The following is a 22,872-nucleotide window of genomic DNA, read 5'->3' as shown; positions in this document are numbered from 1 at the left end:
TGGAATTTTTCCCACAAACTATGGGGATTTTTCCCGTCAATTCCAGCTCTGATTACACTTCAAAGTTATGATAACATAGTGTTAGTTATTTCACTTCAAGGTGGATATCATACCCATTTAGATGGGTATGTGCTTATGGATTCAAATTCTCAGTCGTCTGTGACTTTTGTCATCTTTATGCTCATGCGTATGAGATAAAATAGGTATATTTCCATGTTTGTTCTCTAATGTAATTTGTTTGCAGGGTGCAGATATGTTTGGGGCCACAATACGTGCAAGTTTTTTATTTGAGCTATTGGTATTAGATATGGAATTAAATATTCAAAAAATAATGAAAGCAAATGTGTTTGTAGAGTTTGGAATGGAATATTGGGATCATTGTGCTTACCGAACTGTTTAGCCTGCCTCGTTATGGCATATCCATGAGGTATAACTATATTTTACAGACATTGATCCTCATTTCTCACATCTCTCTGGAGATCTGATATTTATTTCTTTCTCTTTATCAAGTGGTTAATCATTTATAATTACATTTTAGAGAAAGGTGGACATTGATCTCACTTTTATAATTACATTTTAGAGAAAGGTGGACATTGATCCTCACTTCTCACTTTTCTTTAGAGATCTGATCTTTATTTTCTTTCTCTTTATCAAGTGGTTGATCATTTATTTCCAGTAGCTGAAAATTAAAGTTGCATCTAGTATATAATGTTCACTTCTTAGATTTTGTGGCAATGCCATTACCCCTTCTATGAATTGTAGTAGTAAATTTTGTTCCTTGTCTATCTAATTTCTTTTCAATTGGTTTCCACTATTGCTAGAGAGGGAATTTTTTTTGTCCCAGGTCCAAGATTCAAATACATTATTTATTTATGGCTCTAGAGAAAATCCATTGGCCTTTATTTTTTGATAACATTTGCAAACCTTTTTTTTTGTTAGTAACCTTATGTTTAAAATTTTTCCCTTCAAAAGTGATCTTCTAATAATAAATTAACCCTTTACCAATAAAGGTTTTATTAAAAAATTATCCTTCAATAATGTAGTTATGTTAAAAAATTTCACATATTTATTATACTAAAAAAAGAGAAATGATCATAACAAAAAAATAACTTATTAAATTTTGAATCTTGATTTGAAACTGCATGGAACACTGACAATAAAATTTGGGAACCTGAAATTAAATGTGGTTGACAAAATAGTTAATTTCATTAATGTAAATTGACCTCTCACACATTTAAGGACCCTACCAAATGGAGGTGATGAAAAATATGATAAGATCTATTGCACAAATTGGTGAACAAATATTTGCTCAATACTCTAATATATGTCATCCTTAAATTTATATTAAAATGATGCATTAAAAAAAAGATATGTTTTACAATTTAGTATTGAACAAGTTGGTGAAAAAACACTCAAAATTATGATATATAGCATTTTTAAATTTAAATAAAAACATATATTTAAAAATTGAAAGAGAACATTCTTATACCAATGAAAATGAATACACTTTAATATTAATATATATTAATTTCTATAATATATCTTATAAAATTCAACATCAAAACAATTTTATTTAAAATAATTATTAATTATTTTTATCCCTTTATAAAATATATTATATAAAATTATTTTTATCCTTTTATAAAATATATTATATAAAATTAAAATTTAATAAAGATAAATTTAATTTGAATTACTTAACAATCATTTAGAGTTATATTAAACCATCAATCCCCCCTCTATATATAATATTTTATCCATAAAATTTTAAACCAATATTCTTTATATTAGGGAAAAAAACTTCACAATATACCTTATTTTCTTTTATTCTATGATCCTATATTGTATTACTTATGAATATTTTTTTCTTACTAAACACTAAACTGTATTTTATTTTATTAATATAATACAAAATTTCAACTCCCATAAACTAGCCATAATGTCTTTTCATACTTTTGTTGGAACTGCTACACACCTACATGCCGACTCTTAGTTAGAGCATGGGACTACATGCAAGATTCCTTTTGCATGATCTACTCCCTGATTTGCTCCTTCTTTCACTCCGCAACTGGCTAGTTATCTCCGGAACTTGTTGTAGGTGTTGAGTCTTCTCATTGATCACCACTATGGTGCATTACCTTGGGATCTTCACCCAGTAATGCTATATCATGAGCATTGTAACCTATTTTCTTATGAACCATTCTTTTGTTCTTTCGATTTTCTTTTAGTGTTTTTGCTCTACAAAGCTATGTGTTCAACCTTTACTAGCTAGATTCATCTGTGCAAGTTTTCTAACACATTTACATAGTATCAGAGCCCACAGTTTGCTAGATAAAAGGCGCACCAGTACTTTATTTTGCAAGTATTAGAGCTTGGAGATCGAAGATCGACAGAAAAATGGAGTTTCCCAAAGCATCAATCCTAACACCGTACAACTATCATGAATGGAAGGACCAAATGGCTCGATATCTTCGTCATAAAGGGTTTACAGGATTACGATGGCTACAGAAGTGGAACCCACTTCAGCCATAGATAAATCCAAGCACCTCAACCATATGGATGAGGCCCACGGATCCATATGCATGTGCATCTCTCCAGAGTTGCAGTTTCATCTATCTGCTTGCAAATCTCCCACTAAGATTTGGAAAAAGGTTGAAGATCTCTACGAGAAATAGGATGAGATGAAAGGACATCTGCTCGAAGTGGAGCTGCTGTCATTGGATCCACGGAATTATGACAAAATTCAAAACTTATTCACCAAATATAATGATCTATTGCTGCAACTCAAGGGTTGTGGAATTGACAAATCCAAGGAGGAGATTCGCCAAGTTCTCTCTATTATGTCAAAGCTCGAATCGGAATACTCAGTCTTTGTGTCTACATTTCATTTAGTAAGGATCGTAATAGGTAAATCCTACACTATGCCTTCTCTCAAAAAATTTATGGAGTCCCTTATTTTTGAGCAAGATAAACTCATTGGCATGGGGAAAATCAAACCTCCAAAAGCGCATGCACTTGCTGTGCATGATGGCAGCCACAATAAAAATCACAGATCTGATTCAAATCAAAAAAATCAGCAGCAAAAAGACAAGGGAAAAGCGCATTCCCATCCAAAGAAGGAAGGGTACACCAAGCCCTTCAATGACTCCTCTGGCTCGAGAAATGAGAAAGGGAAGAAAGGAAACAAATGCACCTACTGTCAAAGAGGATTCCATCCAGAATCCTCTTGCATGAAGAAATAAATTAACCAAATGGCAGAAATCCTTCAGAAGCACAACCTTGGGGACCACATCCCTCAAGGCACCAAGAAGAAAATTGAGGATCTGCCACATGCGAAAGGTAACAACTTTCATGCTTTAGTTGCAATTAATTCTTCTTCTGATGCATGGATTGTAGATTTTGGTGCATCACATCATATGGCTGCTGCAAAGGAATTCTATTCCTCTTTGGATGCTTACAAAGGACCTCCCATCCTCATGGGAGATGACTCACCTATTGAGGTCACCGGAAAAGGCAGAGTGGAACTTTTACATGAAAGCTTTGAAGATGTGCTTCATGTTCCAAAACTTTCGGTAAACCTGCTTTCAGTTTATCAAATCACTCATTCCGGCACAGGAAAGAGAGTGGAATTCACTCCAGATGCAGTGAAAATATATGACCTACATAGCAGCTCCAAAATTGCAACTGGTGAGGTAAACAATGGAGCCAGATTGTATATATTTTATGAATTTATTGAATCTGGATCCTCCTTATTGCTTACACATGTTGATGATAGTAGTAGGCTTTGGCACGAGAGATTTGGTCACTTAAATTACAGGTATATGCAGCAGCTAAGTAAGAATGAGATGGTGGAAGGCTTGCCAAATATCAGTTTCTCCAAAGGAGTTTGTGAAGGGTGTGTCCTTGGCAAACATCCTAGAGAAAATTTTGACATCGGCAAGACTCACAGAGCATCCTCTCCTCTAGATCTGATCCATAGTGATCTCATGGGGCCTTGTCCTCATACTTTCATCAACAAAGCAAGGTATGTGCTTACATTTATTTATGATTTCTCACGGTATACTTGGGTGTATCTTCTCAAGAACAAATCTAAAGTTTTTGAGCACTTTGAAGATTTCAAAGCGCTAGTTGAGACACAGTCAGAGAGAAAGATCAAAGCCCTCCATACAGACAATGGGGGGGAATATGTTAACACAGCACTTCGGAACCTTTGCCTTCAGTCCGGCATACAGTTGCAATACACAGTTCCATACACTCCGCAGCAGAACGAATTTGCTGAGAGAAAGAACCGATCTCTTAAAGAGATGGCTTCCTGCATGTTGCATGCTAAGTCACTGCCTCATAAGCTATGGGATGAAGCACTTATTTGTGCTAACTACATCCAAAACAGATCTCCTCATAGATCTGTCAAGGATCAGACCCCCTTTGAGGCTTGGAGTGGCACTAAACCAGAGGTCACCCACTTCCGTGTTTTCGGCTCCCAAGCATGGGCCAGGATCCCCTCTAAAAAGAGGAAAGCTCTTGATCCATAGAGCATTGAGTGCATCTTTGTTGGATACCCTGATGGTGTGAAGGGATATCGATTCCTGATTTCCTCTACGGACAAGCTCATCATTGAGCAAAGTGTCAAATTTGAGGAAAGTCTCTCGCATGCATCTCAATTACTGCATGCAAAAACCTTTTATCTACCTCATGTCTGAGATGATGACTCAGTACACTCAGATGCAGATACAGAGCATGAAGATGCCGAGGTAAAGCATGCAGATGCAGAGATAGAGTCTTCAGATACAAATCTAGTGCATGCAAATGATGATCCACATCCAAGTCCAAATTGGGCTTCCAGCAGTGAATCATATTCCCCTATCATAAATCAGAGAACAAGGAGCTTACGTGAGATATATGCACAAGACCACCCAGCTACTAGAAATGGTCTTGTGTGGGATAATTCTGATCTGCAGAGGACTAGCTCAGAGTTTATTGAGCCTCCTCTTATCCTCACTACCACTGAACCATCGCTATCCTGGCATTTTCATTTGGTTCAGTGTTCTGATCCACAGTCTTATGTTGAGGCTGCTAGGCATTCATCTTGGGAGTCTGCGATGGAGGCAGAATATAACTCCCTCCTCGAGAACCAGACCTAGGATCTAGTCCCCCTTCCTTCAGGAAGGAAACTTGTCCGATGCAAATGGGTCTACAGGACCAAGAGTGCGACAGATGGGCAAATCGCCAGACGGAATGCAAGGCCAGTAGCTAAAGGCTTCCAACAAGTGCATGGCATTGATTATGACAAGACCTTTGCTCCAATAACAAAGATGGATTCCATACGCCTTACACTTGCCATTGCAGCTGCTCAGGGTTCGGAAGTACATCAGATGGATGTGAAGAATGCCTTTCTTCACGGAGACCTATTAGAGGAGATTTACATCGAGCAGCCACATGGTTTCATTCAGGATTCATCTTTGGTCTGCAAACTGAAGAAATCTCTCTACGTCCTTAAGCAGGCCCTAAGAGCCTGGTATGCAAAGATGGATTCTTTTCTCTTATCACAAAACTTTGAAAGATATAAGTCTGATCCAAATGTTTACACGCTCAGGACACATGATTCTCTTCTTATCTTAGTTTTGTATGTGGATGATCTCCTAATCACCGGCAGCTCGGTTTCAACCATCACTACAATCAAGAGGGCCTTTGCATGATAAGTTCTTGATGATGGACATGGGTCCATTACACTTATTTCTTAGTCTTTAGAATAGCCAAGATGCCACAAGCATCAAACTTTCTCAGGCTAAGTATGCACGGGATCTCCTCGAGAGATTTCACATGACTGACTGCAAGCAAGCACCGACTCCTTTTATGTCTGGGGTCCGCTTTGAGGATGGAGGTGACACTCCATTAGTTGACAACACTCTCTACTGACAGCTAGTGGGGAGCTTATTGTACCTCACCCACTCCAGACCAGATCTCTCATATGCAGCAGGGGTAGTTTCTAGATACATGCAGGAGCTGCATGATCTACACTGGAATGATGCCAAGCGCATCCTCCGATATGTGCAGGGCACCATCACCTTTGGGATTCACTATGCAGCAAGCACTGCATTGAATCTCCTTGGCTTCACTGATTCTGATTGGGCAGGCAACATCATTGATCGCAAGTCTACCTCCAGATATTCACTTAGTCTAAGGTCTTACCCTATCTGTTGGTCGAGTAAGAAGCAAGTTACTATTGCTCTCTCTTCAGCCGATGCTGAGTACAGAGGAGTATTCAACATCACCATTCAGGCTCTGTGGCTACAACACTTCCTCACTAAGTTGGGCGTCCAATTCCACCAGCCCATTGTCATCTGGTGTGACAACCAGAGCACTCTCAAATTTTGCAGGGATCCAGTACAGCAGTAGCAGACGAAGCACATAGAGATCCATATGCACTACATCAGAGACTTAGTACATAATTGGGTCATTGATTTTCAATTCTATCCCTCAGCAGAACAGACTGCAGACATCTTCACCAAGACATTCACTGAGTAGAAGTTTCGCTCTCTGTGCGATCGTCTTGGAGTGAAGGACATAGTTGTTTAGAAACTGTCTTTTCTTCCTCTTTTCTTTTGATTACATTGTAATTTGAGGGGGGAGTTTTCCCAAGAGGTTTTCCCTCTTTCCTCAATTTTAGTATAAGTTGCACTGTATTTTGGGTGACCTTTGGCCTTAATTGCTAGGGCCCATTTTCTATTTTTCCCCATAGTGGTGTTCAAGGGGGGTGTTGGAACTACTACACACCTACATGCAGACTCTTAGTTAGAGCATGGGACTACATGCAAGATTCCTTTTGCATGATTTACTCCTTGGTTTGCTCCTTCTTTAACTCCGCAACTGGTTAGTTCTTCTTCATGATTTACTCCCTGATTTCCTCCTTCTTTCACTCCGCAATTGGCTAGCCATCTCTGGAACTTTTTGTAGGTGTTGAGTCTTCTCATTGATCACCACTATGGTGCATTACCTTGGGATCTTCACCTAGTAATGCTATATCATGAGCATTGTAACCTATTTTCTTATGAACCATTGTTTTGTTCTTTCGATTTTCTTTTAGTGTTTTTGTTCTGCAAAGCTGTGTGTTCAACCTTTACTAGCTAAATTCATCTGTGCAGGTTTTTTAACACATTTACAACTTTTAGTTGATCATGGACTTGGACACTGAAACCGATATTCAATAGCTAACTAACTTCTTAGAAGGAAAAACGTAAAGGTAATCTTACCTAGTATGGATGGCTTAATAACCCCGAAATGCCAATTGACTTATTAGCGTTAGCAAGGGAAGTATGGATAGGATATGGCAATGGAAGAAATGCTAATCGACAAATTTACTAGTGGCATACGATGGTTTGTACAATTTTCAATTTATACCATTGTTTATTATAAATTTAATGGTGGTCTCAATTGACAATGATGGATCCTACATTTTGTAGGACATCCCATGCCTATCACTTTGAATTTCCACTAACAGCCAGACGAATCATAATGTTAACCTCAATGCAACGGGATGCTTCGCGAAGTGTTCCGTGGCCTCTTTTCTATGAAGGTTGGATGCGTGTTGGGTAATCTACCCACGTAGACATCCAAGAGAGCAGCATTTTCATCATGAAGAAGTTACAAGGGTCAAGTGAAGAAGATATAGCCTTTCTTAACCCCATGAATTCAGGCACGCGACATATAAATGTTTGCCAGCTTGCTTGACAGTGAAGTATTAATATCGAAGAATTACCCTAAAAATTAACTCATATAACGTGAATGAAACGTACTCGGTTGATATTACAGGTTAACATTAATATCAAACACCTACACTCATACTAATTTGCATAATGGCAACGAAACTGAGTTTTTAACCCTACCACCAAACAAAAACCCAAAGTACGCATGCGAAGTATTTATAGCCAAAGTTTATTGCTGAAATTTAGAGTAAGTACTCTCCTATATGATATTAAAAATTACAAAAACCCTTTTGTATCAATCTTAATTGATACCTTCACTCAACAAAATATCACAAAGCAAGCCCCTGAGAGAAATCCAACCAAATTCGATAGCATACTTGGCATTCAATAACAAAATTCTCAAAGAGGAGATTTTATAGTAGTAGGAGGGAATCAAAGCACCATAAAAGAGGCATATCAAATTATTGTTTTACAAACATGCACCAGACAACACATCAGGGTGGGGAAGGCCCAGCAAGAGCGCTTATCCCGCAACCAATTCCAACCAACATCAGTAGGAGAAACTACTATGGAAGTCCCCATAGAAATCAAAATATTCTCAAAGGAATTATTAATATAAAGTTGCAGTTATTTATGAGAAGGATTACCATGAAAAAATAGCAACAAAATCAACCATTATTGAAGCTGGACTGCTGCTTAAAAATCCAAATATTCTTCACATATACATAATTGGTAGAAGAATAAGTAATAAACTAATTGTGAACACAAAACGCATGACAAAGAGGAGATATTTACGTTCTCACAATCACATAAAGATTTCTTGGCAGAAGTTGTTTTTCCTCCTCCCAGAGATCCTACTCATTAGAAGCCTATGGAAAAGTTTCTTCCATTGTCGTTGCTTCTGTTTCTATTCTCAACTCCCTCTTCGTGTTCTTAATCATAAGAGTATCCTCCACATGTGGCTCCTCCTCGAGGTCGTCCTCATTGGAAGCTTTAGAACAAATTTTTCCTCTACTGTTGCTTCTTTTATCTCTATGCTTTTCTCCCTCTTCCTCTTCTTGATGAGAATATGATCCTCCACATGTTTCCATTCTCTCTTCTTCCTCCATTCCCATCATTGAGGTTTTGTGTTGTTATGCTTTAATAGAAATTGTAAATCCTTGTACTCCAATTGTCTATATTCACTCGTTTCTCCATTTAACACATTAATAATGATTCATTCAGATAACAAGCCTGTCGTGCATCCATAATAACGCACTCCAACACTGGTGAGCTTAAGTCGAATGCAGATTCTCTGAATACTGGTGAGTTTAAGTCGAATGCAGATTCCCCAAATATTCGGGAATCAGCCAGACATGGGTACTGTCAAAAAATTGATGCTGCCAAAAAATTGATGATGCCCATGTCCATCAGATTCCCGAATATTCAGGGAATCTGCAATCAGAAATCTACAATCTACTTAAGGATGGCGCTCCAACACTCACCATGTGCCAAGCTTTCATGCTTACACTGTGAAGACGTAGATAAAAACAAATTACTAAAGGAATAACAAATGCCAGTCAATTTGATGAATTCTTGGGATGTTCACTGTCAGGACTTGCATGACAAAGGAAAGTAGTGATCAGGGTTTCACGTCGACGCTATTTAATTTCTAATTTTAGAAAAAACTGGATTCCTTATTGTCTATGCACATTGCAATCCTACCGCCAGATAAAATTGCAGAGTTTTCCCGTGCATTGCAATCCTACCGCCAGATAAAATTGCAGAGTTTTCACGGGAATTATTGGGAAGGGTGAAAATATGCACAATTTCAGCACTGTAAGAATTCAAAGTTGTGATGTGCATCCCACAAAAACGGAATACAAGGAAGAAAGATCTTTTCATGTACAGAAAATATGGTGATTGTCATGATATAGGTGCGAGGAGAGCTAGTATTAATGCCCCCCTACTCCTTGCAGCGTTACTCCATGCTTTGGACATAAATGAGTGTTGCAAACCCTTCGGCGTGATTGCCCAACGGGCTTGCAAGAATTCAAAATTTCATGGAGGTTTATGTGGCACCAAGACTTCCTCACATGTAGTTTGTCATTCTTGGCAGGCTGTCATCTAGAATAGTTTACAAACGTAATACGGTGACCTGCCTCAGATCAAATGAAACATGACTTGATATAGAGTGATATAGAGTGTTATTAACATTTTCGGAAAATAACAAACCGTCAAAAATATGTTTTGTAAATTTCAAAACACATGGGCAAGATGGTCATGCAAATGTTTTAGATGTCAAATATAGGTAAAAATACCTGTAACGGACGTTTTCCCCATAAAATTTCAACTTTGTAAGGAACCCATTCAACAAAAGGTAATGAAAACTAGAATCGTCACTAAAGAAATGCTTCTCCATATCATTCAACATCTTAAACGCACTCTCATAATCGCTCCAACTACAACACCTTCGAATTGACAGAATGTAATTTTCCACACTAAGGGCACAACAAATTTTATACATTTTATCAATAATTTTTACAGATTGCACCTTCATTTTCAACAAATCCAAAGAATGCATGATCGATTTCGATAGCTGGCACAAATCCGTCCATAATCATCTTGTCCAGATGATAGTTTTCGATAGCTGGCACAAATCCCTCCATAATCATCTCGTCCAGATTCTTGTAAGCCTCTTTTGGGTTCCATGTCCCACAAAGGAGATAAATAACACATGTGTATGTAACGACATTTGAATGGAAACTCATTTCTTGAATCTTGTTAAGGAGGTTTAATGCTTATTTGTTACATCCTTAAAAAAAAAAAATTACAACAATATAGACCTTAAGGTGGTTTAATGTTTATTTGATACATTGTTCTTCTAAAAAAATTGCAACATTATAGACCTTAATATTTGGATAATAACTTTCTTCTTCATCTTAGCATCGAGTCTGACATGATCATAAAACTTGCCTATGTTGGAGAAATAACAGATGGAAGTGGTGTAATAAAATGCATCAAGGGTGATGCACAGGTTAGACATTTCTTCCCGTAGACTCTTAATAGGACACACATTAACAAAAATGGCACACCGACCATAAAGGATAACAATGAATCTCTATGTTTCCAATGTATAACACTTCTTGTTAAAATAAATTAACTCCTTTGCATCTTCAACCATCATGTTATGTTTATGTAGAGTGCATGGAAAAGGAAAAGAAAATCATCATAGTTTGCAGCAAGGTTGAACTTATTCATGGTATGGAATATCTTTATTTTTTTCGCATTATCAACTCTTTACTCATGAGGTAATTTTTTATTATTTTTTTTATAATACGTTTTGGGTCTTTATGCTTTCTGTCAAGTAACGTTATGTTTAAAATTTTTCCATTTAAGAGTGATGTTCTACTAATAAATTAACCCTTCACCAATAAAGACTTTATTAAAAAATTACCTTTCAATAACATAGTTACGTTAAAAAATCTCACATATTTATTATAATGAAAAAAAGCAAAATGACCATAACATAAAAATGACTTACTAAATTTTGAATCTTGGTTTCAAATTTCATGGAACACTCGCAATAAAATTTGAGGAATCTCAAATCAAATTTCCTTGACCAAAAAATTAATTTCATGAGTGCTAATTCATCTCACAAATTTAAGCCCCTACAAAATGGAAGAGATTAAAAATATGATAAAATCTATTGCACAAATTGGTGAACAATTATTTGCTCAAGATTATAATATATGATATTCTTAAATTTAGATTAAAATGTGCATTAATAAAAAATATATGTTTTACAATTTAGTATTGAACAAGTTGGTGAACATTATTTAAAAATTGAACAAGAATATTTTTATACTAATAAAGATGAAAACAAACACGTTAGAGACTCTAATGTCTCCTAAATTTAATATTAATATATATTAATTTCTATAATATATTATATAAAATTCAACAATAAAACAATTTTATTTAACATAATTATTAATTATTTTTCATTCTTTTAATAAATATATTATATAAAATTAAAATTTAATAAAAATAAATTTAATTTGAATTACTTAGTAATCTTTTAAATATATATTAAACCATCCATCCCCTCTCTATATATAATACTTTATCCGTAAAATTTTAAATCAATAATATATATTAAAAATACCTTAACAATATATCTTATCATCTTTTATTCTATCATCCTCTATTCTACTACACTTGAAGAATTTTGCAAATAATTATTTCTTACTAAACACTACATTGTATTTTATTTTGTTAATCTTTTACAAAATTTTAAAACCCACACACTAACCATAATGCATTTTCATATTTTTAGTTTATAAGGGCTTGGACATGGAGACCTATATTCTATAGCTAACTATATTCTTAGAGGGAGAAAAGTAAAGGTAATATTACCTAGTATGGATGGCTTAATAACAATGAAATGCTAATTGACTCATTAGTGTTAGCAATGGAATTATGGATGGGTTAAATATGGCTAACAAGAGAAATGCTGATTGACAAATTTAAGTCTAATTTACTTGTGGCCTACGTTGGTTTGTACAATTTTCAATTCATACAAATGTTTATTATAAATTTTAATGGTGGTTTCAATTCATAATTATGGATCCTGCATTTTGTACATCATCAAATCCCTATCTCTTTTCATTTCCACCAACATCTTAGCTTTCTTAACCCAATGAATTCACTTACGTGAGATATAAACGTTTTCCAGCTTGCTTGACAATGACGTATTAATATCAAAGAATTATACTAAAAATTAACCCATATAATGTCAATGAAACATAATCGGTTCATATTACAAGTCAATATTAATATTAATTCACATAATGACAATGAAATTGAGTTTTTCATGCTACCACCCAACCAAAAGTATTGATGCAGAGTATTTATAGCCAAAGTTTATTCATGAAATTTAGAGTGAGTACTCTTTTGATATGATATTAAAATCTAGAAAAACCCTTATGCATTAATCCCAATTAATACCTTTTCTTAGCAAAATGACATAAAATTCAACAAAACAACGCAAAGCAAGTCTCTGAGAGAAATCCAAGAAAATTCGACAACATATTTGGCATTCAGTGACAAAATTCTCAGAAGAGGAGATTTTATAGTAGTAGGAGGGATTCCAAACACCATAAAAGAGCATATTAAATTATTATTTTATAAAAATGTAGCCAAAGAACACATCATGGAGGGGAAGGCCAAGAAAACACACTTTTCCCACAACCAATTGCAACCAACGTTAGTAGGAGAAACTACTGTGGTTGTCCCCATAGAAATCAAAATATTCTTAAACGCATAATTAGTAGAAAGTTGCAGTTATTTATGAGAAGGATGACCGGGAAAGACTAGCAACAAAATAAACCATTATGTAAGTTGAACTACTGCTTACAAATGAAAATATTCTTCACATATACATAATTGGTAGAAGATTAAATAAGAAACTGAATCAAAACACATAACACATGACAAAGAAGAGATATTTACCTTCTCGCAATCACATAAATATTTGTTGGCATAATATTTTTTTCCCTCCTCCTGGAGATCCTATTCATTAGAATCCTATGGAAATTTTTCTTCCATTTTTTCTTCTTTTGTTTCTATTCTCAACCCCCTCTTCATCTTCTTAATCATAAGAGGTTCCCCCACATGTGGCTCCTCCTGGAGGTCCTCCAAAATTGGAAGCATGTGGAACAAATTTTTCCTTTGGTGTTGCTTATTTTGTCTTTCTGCTCGACTTCCTCTCCCTCTTCTGGATGACAATATGATCCTCCACGGGTTTCCTTTTTTTTCTTTTCTTCCTCCATTCCCATCATTGAGGTTATTTTCTTTTATGCTTTAGTTGAAAATGTAAATCCCTGTACTCTAATTGCTTGTATTCACTTGTTTCTCCCTTCAACACGTTAATAGTGATTCATTCAAATAGCAAGCATGTCGTGGATCCATAATAACCCACTCCAACACTCACCATGTGCCAAGCTTTCTAGCTTGCACTGTGAAGGCATAGATAAAAACAAATTACTAATAGAATAACAAATGTTAACCAACTTTTTGAATCCTTGGGATGTTCACCTTTGGGACTTACACGACAAGGGAAAATAGTGATCATGGTTTCACTTCAACTAATTTTAGAAAAAATTGGATTTCTTCTTGTCTATGCACATTGCAATCCCATCGCAAAATACAATTGTAGACTTTTCATAGGAATTGCAGGGAAGCATAATTTCACCACTGTAATATTGCCAAGTTGTAATGTGCATCACAAAAAAATGGAACACAAGGCAAAAATATATTTCTATGTTCAGAAAATATGGTGATTGTCACGAGAGAGGCACGAGGAGAGGTAACATTAATGTCCTCCTACTCCTTCAAGTGTTACTCCACGCTTTGGACATAAATGAGTGTGACAGACCCTTCAGCACGATTGTCCAACTGGCTTTCAGGAATTCAAAAGTACATGGACGCTTACGTGGCATGAATAAATTGCCACATGTAGTTTGTCATTCTTGGCAAGATGTCATCTAGAATAGTTTCCAAGCTTAATACGGTGAAAGGCCTCAGCTCAAATGAAACACAACTTGATATAGAGTATTAATAAAGTTTTCAGAAAATAATAAGCCTTCGAAAATACCTTTTGTAAATTCATAAAACATCAGGCAAGATGGTAATGCAAATTTTGTGAATGTCAAATACAGGTAAAATGGCTTGTGATGGGTGTTTTCCTGTCAAATGCCATCTCTACTTACGCTTCAAAGTTATGATAACATAATGTTAGTTATCTCACTTCAAGGTGGATATAATACCCATCTAGATGGGTATGTACTTATGGATACAAATTCTTAGTAGTCTATGAAATTTATCATCTTTATGCTCATTTGTATAAGATGACATGGGTATATTTCCATGCTTGTTGTCTAATGGAATTTGTATGCACAGTGCAGATGTTGGGAAAAATGCTGAGAGAGGGGGGGTGAATCAATATTTCCAAATCAATAAAATTCTCATTTCATTTCCTAGTTTCTATATGCAACTTTACAGAAGGGAATTTGCATGTGTATGTGACTACTCTTAAGGTAGATAGCGTATATCCAGTACACTTACTTTGCAATTAATTCATCTTCTGCTTGTTTTGATCTAGTGTATCAATACTTCATTAAACATTAAACAGACAGTCAGTAAGAACAACATAAACCATCACACATAAGAAACACACATGAACACCAGGATTTAAGGTGGAAATTCAATGCAGGAAAAAACCACCTATTGTTGTCGTCTCTGTCTTCTTTTTAATATAACAAAAAGCTTTAACAATCTTGTAATGAGGCAGACTCATACCAGTATGTAGGCACCCACCTAGAAAAGTCTAAAACCTTCGCTCGTTCTCCACCTCCTACTAGAAGGGAGCTTCAACGCCGTAGATCTTGTACTGGCGTACACTCATACCAGTATGTAGGCACCAACCTACAGAAGGCTACAACCTTCACTCGTGCTTGAGCTACTACTGGAAGGGAGCTCCAACCCCGTGATATTAATTACCATCTACCATAGGAAGGAAGCTCCAACTCCCTCAACTTTGAGGACCACATTTCATAAATTTTCATACTGGATCCACCTGCTACAACAAATCATAACTTGTAGGCCATGTTTCATCAAATTTTCATACTGGACCCACTACCAACATTTAAGTTCAATATTAATCATCAAACTAAAACTTATCTTTGTAACTCAATCTCTGCCCAAGCTGAAGGAACCAATCACTGGAACCCAATTAACTGAAACTCAACCAAAAATTCTACCAATCAAAACAATCAGATCACTGTAACTAAAATATAAACAACATATTGTGCATCACAGAAACCAGATTATGTTACTACAAACCTTGATCAAGCATCTGTCAAAATATGTACACTACTTTTCAGTAGAAAACCCGTGTGTGTACACATCTTTCATGAATCATACTCGTGTATAGATCTTAAACCTCTGAAAACTAAAAACTAAATAACTTCCATTATGAAACAAACACTGAATCATACTCATATCTACTCCATCATTCTAAACCAATCACAGAGCTTTCCCTGGTCTCCAATCACAATTAGAAAGTAACTTCAAAATTCTTTAATCAATCAATACATAATCAAAACATCATTGTTTAAGCAAAGATCATCAAGAAGACTTCATTAACAGACAACAAAAACACATCAAGACTAATTAAGCTTATTAGACATCCTTCTCATCAAAACCCTACTTTTTGTACGTGCTTTCTTCAAAGCATATCCGCGTGTGTATGAATTTTTTAGAAACCAAACTTGTGTGTACGTGACTTACCAGAAACACATGTGCGTGTGTACGCACCTTTCCAGCTATAAAAATTGGGTATAGATCTACAAATTTAGAGTCAAATCTTCGCTATAACATATAACTTTAGACATATCGATATCTTGACATACACAGACAGATCATGTGTCCATCAACACAAATCAAATCATCCAATAATCATGATTGTCGTCTCAGATCTATTGGATCTGATCCATCGTCAAACTCTTGAGTGAATACTTAGTTTAGATCCAACAAAACATCAATAGCCCATAACATGCATATTTGCTTCAGATCTAACTATTCAGAATATTTCCATCACTTGCACACATTGCACACATGTTACCACTTTGATCTTCATCACCTTATATAACTTAGCTTTTTTCAACACCACAAGTCAAAACCATACTCCAGCCACTGGGTTTCTTAGATGAGATATAAACATTTGTTATTGGGCTCAGTACCACAAGGAAATACCATGGTAAGGACAATTGGTATTTAGAATAGCATGGTGTGGAAACTGTATGCGCCTTTTCTTCTTCAAACTCGTATGTGTACGTGGCTTTGCTTAACAGAACTTGCATATACTTCTTGAACTTTCAACTTTATCATACCTCTTCCTCGAAACTACTATTCCTTTGCCAAAATACTTTGTCACATTTGTAAAACACTCTGTTATGTCATGTTGACATCTTCAACAATCAGGTTCCCATCAAGATCCAACTCATCAAGTAGGTTGTCATTCATGAGGTAGGTTTCCATCAAGTACAACACATAATTCATAATTCCAATCATCTCCCACTTTGGACTTGATGGCAACCACTTTGGAGTTTGGCCACCACAACCTGTAAATACATGTAAAACACATCAAGCCAAGCACCAAACCAAGATACTCTTGAAACACCCAGCTACTCTCCCCCTTTGACATCAAGGGAAAAGGGTTGACCAAATTCTAAATGAAGACTTATGTATCTGAACTGTTGAGTATGAACACTGATCATGCTCCCCCTGAGCACATGCTAAAGTTTCTAACAAATGTACAATGAAGTACATAACTCTATGACTCATATGACTTGTTCTATCATCAAGGACCCAAGTTTACATCAATCACGCAATGATAGTGGGTTTACATATTTCACATCATTATTACATCAACTTCCCAAAGAGAGTGGGGTTACAAATTTCATCACATAATGAGAAGGACTTGACCACAATAGTCCATACATGACTTAATTCTACAATGATTACATCATAGGTCTTTACATGACCTTTACATCAAATAACAGATAAGACATTTATAACCAAGACCAAATACCTCAAAAATACCATGATAGTCATCAATAACTATCATAAACCATACATGATCTACACCATAAGCATCTGTCAGCATCAACTCATCATAAATATATAAGATAGAAGAATGTAGCTTCAATATCATCAACATGTGGCTTATTATGCAACCACAACATCATAAGTGAGAATCATCATAAGATAGGACAGTGTAGCATCATTCTTCAATATGCCATGTTTCCAAGTATCATTCAATAGATGTAGCAGTAGCATATGACCATGTCTTCACAACATCATTCTCTTGGCCCAAATTATTCATAAGAAGAATTATGTCACCAACACCACTTCATGAAGAAATGTGCAAATCAAGTATAAATAATCAACAAGTTCATCATTCAAGAACTTCGTCAAGATAAGAAACATCACCAAAGAATCATCATGTATGAAGAAAACATAATGCCAACAATTCATGATTAGAAGCATAGCAAGTGCTCCCTGTGAACCTGTGTCAACTGTTCACTTTCAGATCTAATCATATAATTTCATATATCAGTTAGGATATCAAAGGATCTTCATCAACCAGTCATCAAAAACTTATACAAACCAAAAAGAAATTTCAAATAACTTCAACATACTGTAACCTTCAACCATCAGAACATAAAAGCCAATTAATAATTGACTAAAGCATATTAGACCATTTTCCTAAGTTTGTCCCACTGTTTCTTCATCAAACCAAAATATACACAACTTTTCAGTTCAAAACTCGTGTATACATGCGACAATTCTTCATAAGATTCATGTACAGAAAGTGAAATACTGAAATTTCACACCTTCATGTTCTGTCTTTTCCTGTTTAATGTTACTTCACCAGAGACACTGTCAGTAGTATAAGCAACAAGAAAATAAAAAACAACCATGGGAATAAATACGTATTACTTCCCCTGAGATTACACATCACTGATCCTGAGGACCTGATAACCATATTCTATTTCCATGAGGTCAAGTACCTCTCACCACTTCTATAGTCAATGTTAGAAATATTCATTTAAGAATAAGAGACTGCAATAGGCACCATCTTCTTTTACTTTAAGTTTGAACCTTATATCTATGAGAATTTTGATCTTCAAACACATATAATTTTTCTTGATTTCTATATCCTATTATTATGACTTTTCCAGTTACTTCATTCATAAAATTACACTTGGTTGATGTAAACATAATTATATTTCCCTTGTCTTCCATTTTTCCTACACTTAGAATATTCTTCTTTAGCCCTTGAACTAACAAAGCATATCTTGCTGCTCTAGTTTGATTAATTTTGGCTTTACCTTGTACATTAGTTCCAAACATTAGTTCCAAGAGTAACATTAACATTACATTATATTAGTTCTAGTTTGATTAGTTTTGGCTTTACCTTTAATTTTGCTGAAACATTAGTTCCAAGAATAACATTACCATGATGGTTCTTCCTGAGAGACTCCATTTTACTCTTATCCCTAGTCATGTGATGAGAACATCCACTATCTATGTATCATCCATCTTCATTTTCATATGAGCAGAGAACAAGACCACACCTTATATGATATTCTTTTTCTTTCTCATTGGTGGATCCACCTCTTTCAGATTTTGTAATATTAAGGTTCTTATCTAGTTTCTTATCATGTTTTTTGTAGTGATAAATAGACTTGTAAATGAATTATTTTGCTACATGCCCAAACTTGTTACAAGCATAACATATTATATGTTTCACATTCCTTCTATTGAAATTAATGGCTTTGTGCCCAAACATATTGCAAGTAAAACAATGTCCCTTAAAGTACTTGGAAGATGATGATCTTTCCGTGAAATAGTTATTAGATTGAAACATTCTACTTATGCAACTGGTCACAACATGTTTCAAATTATGATATATAGAACACTCAACATTATTGATCAGAGGAGAAAATCTATTAACACTTCTATAGTTAGGAGTAAATGGTTTCCTTTGAAAAATTTCTCTCCTTGGTTGTTGATGAGGTTGACTTCATATCTCCTTGTTGAGCATTTCATATTTTGCATTAGAATTCCTTGACTCAGGTTGTGAGCTAGATTCACCTTTAATAGTTTCATGAAAACCAAGACTAGATTTGATGGAAGGCGACCTTTGACTACTAAGAATATTATCCAAAATCTTATTACTATCTTGAAAGTTTACCCTTTTCTTCTAATTTACCTTTTAGGATATTTACCTCAACCTGATATTTATTTTCCTTTTCTAGATACTACTTCTTCATGATTTCTTCAACCTTTCTTCCTTCCTCCATTTGTTGTTTCAATTTGAGAATCTCTTCTTTCAACCCATTTTCTTGTTCTTCAAAAACATGAAGTAGATCTTCATTCCACTTATTTGATTTTTCAAGATCTGCTCTTAGAGAGATGACCTCAACTTCAATATCTTCACAATATTGGTTAGATACCATACCAGCATGATCCTTGTTATCATAAGCTTGCAACTTATTGTTAAGATTAACAATATTTTTCAAAGAAAGATCAAGTTTTGTTCTAAGATCAACAATTTCTTCTAACTTGTCTTCTCTTGAATCAACAACTCTATTTGTCATATTGGACACATTGTTAGATATAATATTACCTATGATATATTCCTTTGAGACTTCTTCATATATTTCTTGTAACCGATCCCACACCTTCTTTGCAGTAGTATAATGCATAACCTTATTCAATAGTGAATCAGATATGTTACAAAATATTTTACTCAAAGCCTTACAGTTCTTTTGCAGTTCCTTTTTTGATGGAGGAAACTTGATGTAACCATTGCACACTAGATGCTAGACATCGAGATTCATTGGATTTTACTTCATCTTTACCTTCCATTTTTGATAATTATTTTTTCTTAGCATAGGCACAACTGCATTGTCCATTAATTCTAACTTGCCTTGATCTACTGCTTCAAGAGACTTACTTTCACTTTTACCCATAAGTGTAAACTCAATAGTTTCATTGTCATCATCACTATCATTGTTGCATAGACAAGAAAATGGATCACATCTTGATCAAGAATCCATACCTGATGATGCTTCATCTTCTTCATTCTTGATCACTAGAAAGTAGGTGTTCCTCTCAGATTTGAATATTTGTTGACATCTATAACTATTACTGCATATGGTCTATTCCTGTCAAAGTTTTCAATAGATGTATCATTTTCTTCTAGGTCATCAATGAAATTATCATCACACTAATCTTCAAATGATGTAAGTAAATGACAATATTGATCAGACTTACCTTCTTCACCATTTGAAAGACCATCATTGCCTTCATGTGTATAAAAAATTCTCATGTATCCAAACCTCTTCCTATTTATTTTGGCAACTTCTTTTCCTTTCTCCTAATTTTCTTTATAGGGACACTTAGTAGCATAATGACCAACTCTACCACAAGCAAAACATTTGAAAGGAAGCTTATCTTTGAATCTTCCTGTACCCACTTGGTGTTTCTTTACAAAGTTTGCTTCTTTTTCTTCTGATACATAACCCGATTCTTCCTTCTCTTTTCCTTTTGTAGTAGTTTTGAAGGCTGCTTCTCTCATATTTGAAGGGTGACCTTTCTTCATCTCAAATGTTGTCAATATTCCATGGAGCTGATCAAGTGTAAGACTTTTCAGATCCTGCATTTTTCCAATAGAAGATACTTTAGATTCGAACTTTGGAGTTAGAGATTTGAGAATCTTTTCAATAATAGAGGCATATTTTATTTTTTCACCAAGATTTCTCATGGAATTCACAACTTCATATACTCGAAGAAAAAATGGTGGAATTTTTTCATCATCATGCATTTTCACTGTCTCATGATGAAATCTGAATGTTTGAAGTTTAGCACTTTTTACCTTGCTGTCACCTTCATAATTTTGGATAATATTATCCCACCTTCCCTTTGTTGTGTTTAGGTGCACTACCTTCACAAACTCGGTCTTGGCCAGACTTCCCAAGATGGAATTTATAACCTTTGCATTGGTTTCTTATTGTTTCTTTTCTACAATGTTTGAAGGAATGGTGGTTGGAAATTGATATCCACTTTCAACTACTTGCCATACATCAACTCCTAGTTCTTGCAAGTATGCTCTCGTCCTAACTTTCCAATATAAAAATTTAGTTCCATTAAATATAGGAGGTATGATAGAAAATACTCCTTCATGACTAACCATCTTGACAGATCTCATTCAAGTGATCAATCTTCTACCAAAGGACCTTCTCTGATAATAATTGCTGGAAAAAATACTGGGGAGTGGGTGGTGAATTAGTGTTTCCAAATCAATAAACTTTTCCTTTATTTTCTTGATTTATGTATGTGACTTTATAGAAGGGAACCCACATGTGTACACAACTATTCTTAAAACAACTAGTGTTTATCCAGTAAACTTACTTTGCAGTCAATTCATCTTTGGTGTATTTTGATCCAATGCATCAGTACTTCATTAAACATTCAAATCGATAGAATCCATGTGCAATAAGAACAAAATAAACCATCAGACATAAGGAAAATACATGAACGCCAGGATTTAAGGTGGAAACCCAATGTGGGAGAAAACCACCCGTTGTTGTCATCTTTGCCTTCTTTTTAATATAGAGAAAATATTTTACAATCTTGTATTAACACCGACTCGTACCAATACGCAAGCACCCACCTGCAGAAGGCTACAAACTTCGCTCATTCTCCGGCTCCTACTAGAAGGGAGCTCCAACCCCCTAGACCATATACTAGTGTACACTCATACCAATACACAAGCACCAACCTGCATAAGGCTACAACCTTGCCTCATTCTCAAATTGCTACTGGAAGGGAGTTCCAACCCCCTGATATGATTTACCAGCTACCACTAGAAGGAAGCTCCAACTCACTCAACTCCAGGGACCATGTTTCATAAATTTTCATACTGGATCCATGTGTTACAACACATCATAACTTGTTGGCCACATTTCATTAAATTTTTAGACTCGACCCACTACCAACATTTAAGCTCAATATCAATCATCGAACTGAAACTTATCTATGTAACTCAATCTCTACCCAAAATGAAGCGACCAATCATTGAAACTCAATCAACTGAAACTCAACCAAAAATTCAACCAATTAGAACAGTCAGATCACTGTAACCAAAATATAAACGACATATTATGCATCATAGAAACTGTATTTTTTTACTACAAACTCTAATCAACCATCTGTTAAAATATGTATGCTACATTTCAGTAGCAAACCCACATGTGTACTCACGCTTCATGAATCATACCCACGTATAGATCTTAAACCTCTGAAAAATTAAAATTGAACAATTGCCATTCTGAAACAAACACTGAATCATACTCAAATCTACTGCATCATTCTGAGCCAATCAAAGAGCTTTCCCTCATCTCCAATCACAATCAACAAGTAACTTCAACATTCTTTAATCAATCAATCCATAATCAAAACATCATTGTTTAAGCACAGATCATCAAGAAGACTTCATTGACAGACAACAAAAACACATCAAGACTGATTAAATTGATCAGACATCCTTCTCATT

At 35.2% G+C, this 22,872-nt stretch overlaps 1 pseudogene; it reads right to left on the bottom strand.

The window, feature by feature from the left end:
• Positions 1-712: 712 nt before the first annotated feature.
• On the bottom strand, positions 713-20,287 carry LOC149237360 (pentatricopeptide repeat-containing protein At5g15010, mitochondrial-like; annotated as a pseudogene).
• Between the last annotated feature and the right edge of the window lie 2,585 nt (positions 20,288-22,872).

The sequence above is a fragment of the Pinus tabuliformis genome, chromosome 8, assembly GCF_031772625.1.
Source record: "Pinus tabuliformis cultivar Carrire ecotype Pingquan chromosome 8, CPIR1, whole genome shotgun sequence".
NCBI lineage: Eukaryota > Viridiplantae > Streptophyta > Pinopsida > Pinales > Pinaceae > Pinus > Pinus tabuliformis.
This window is presented reverse-complemented; position numbering and strand designations above follow the sequence as displayed.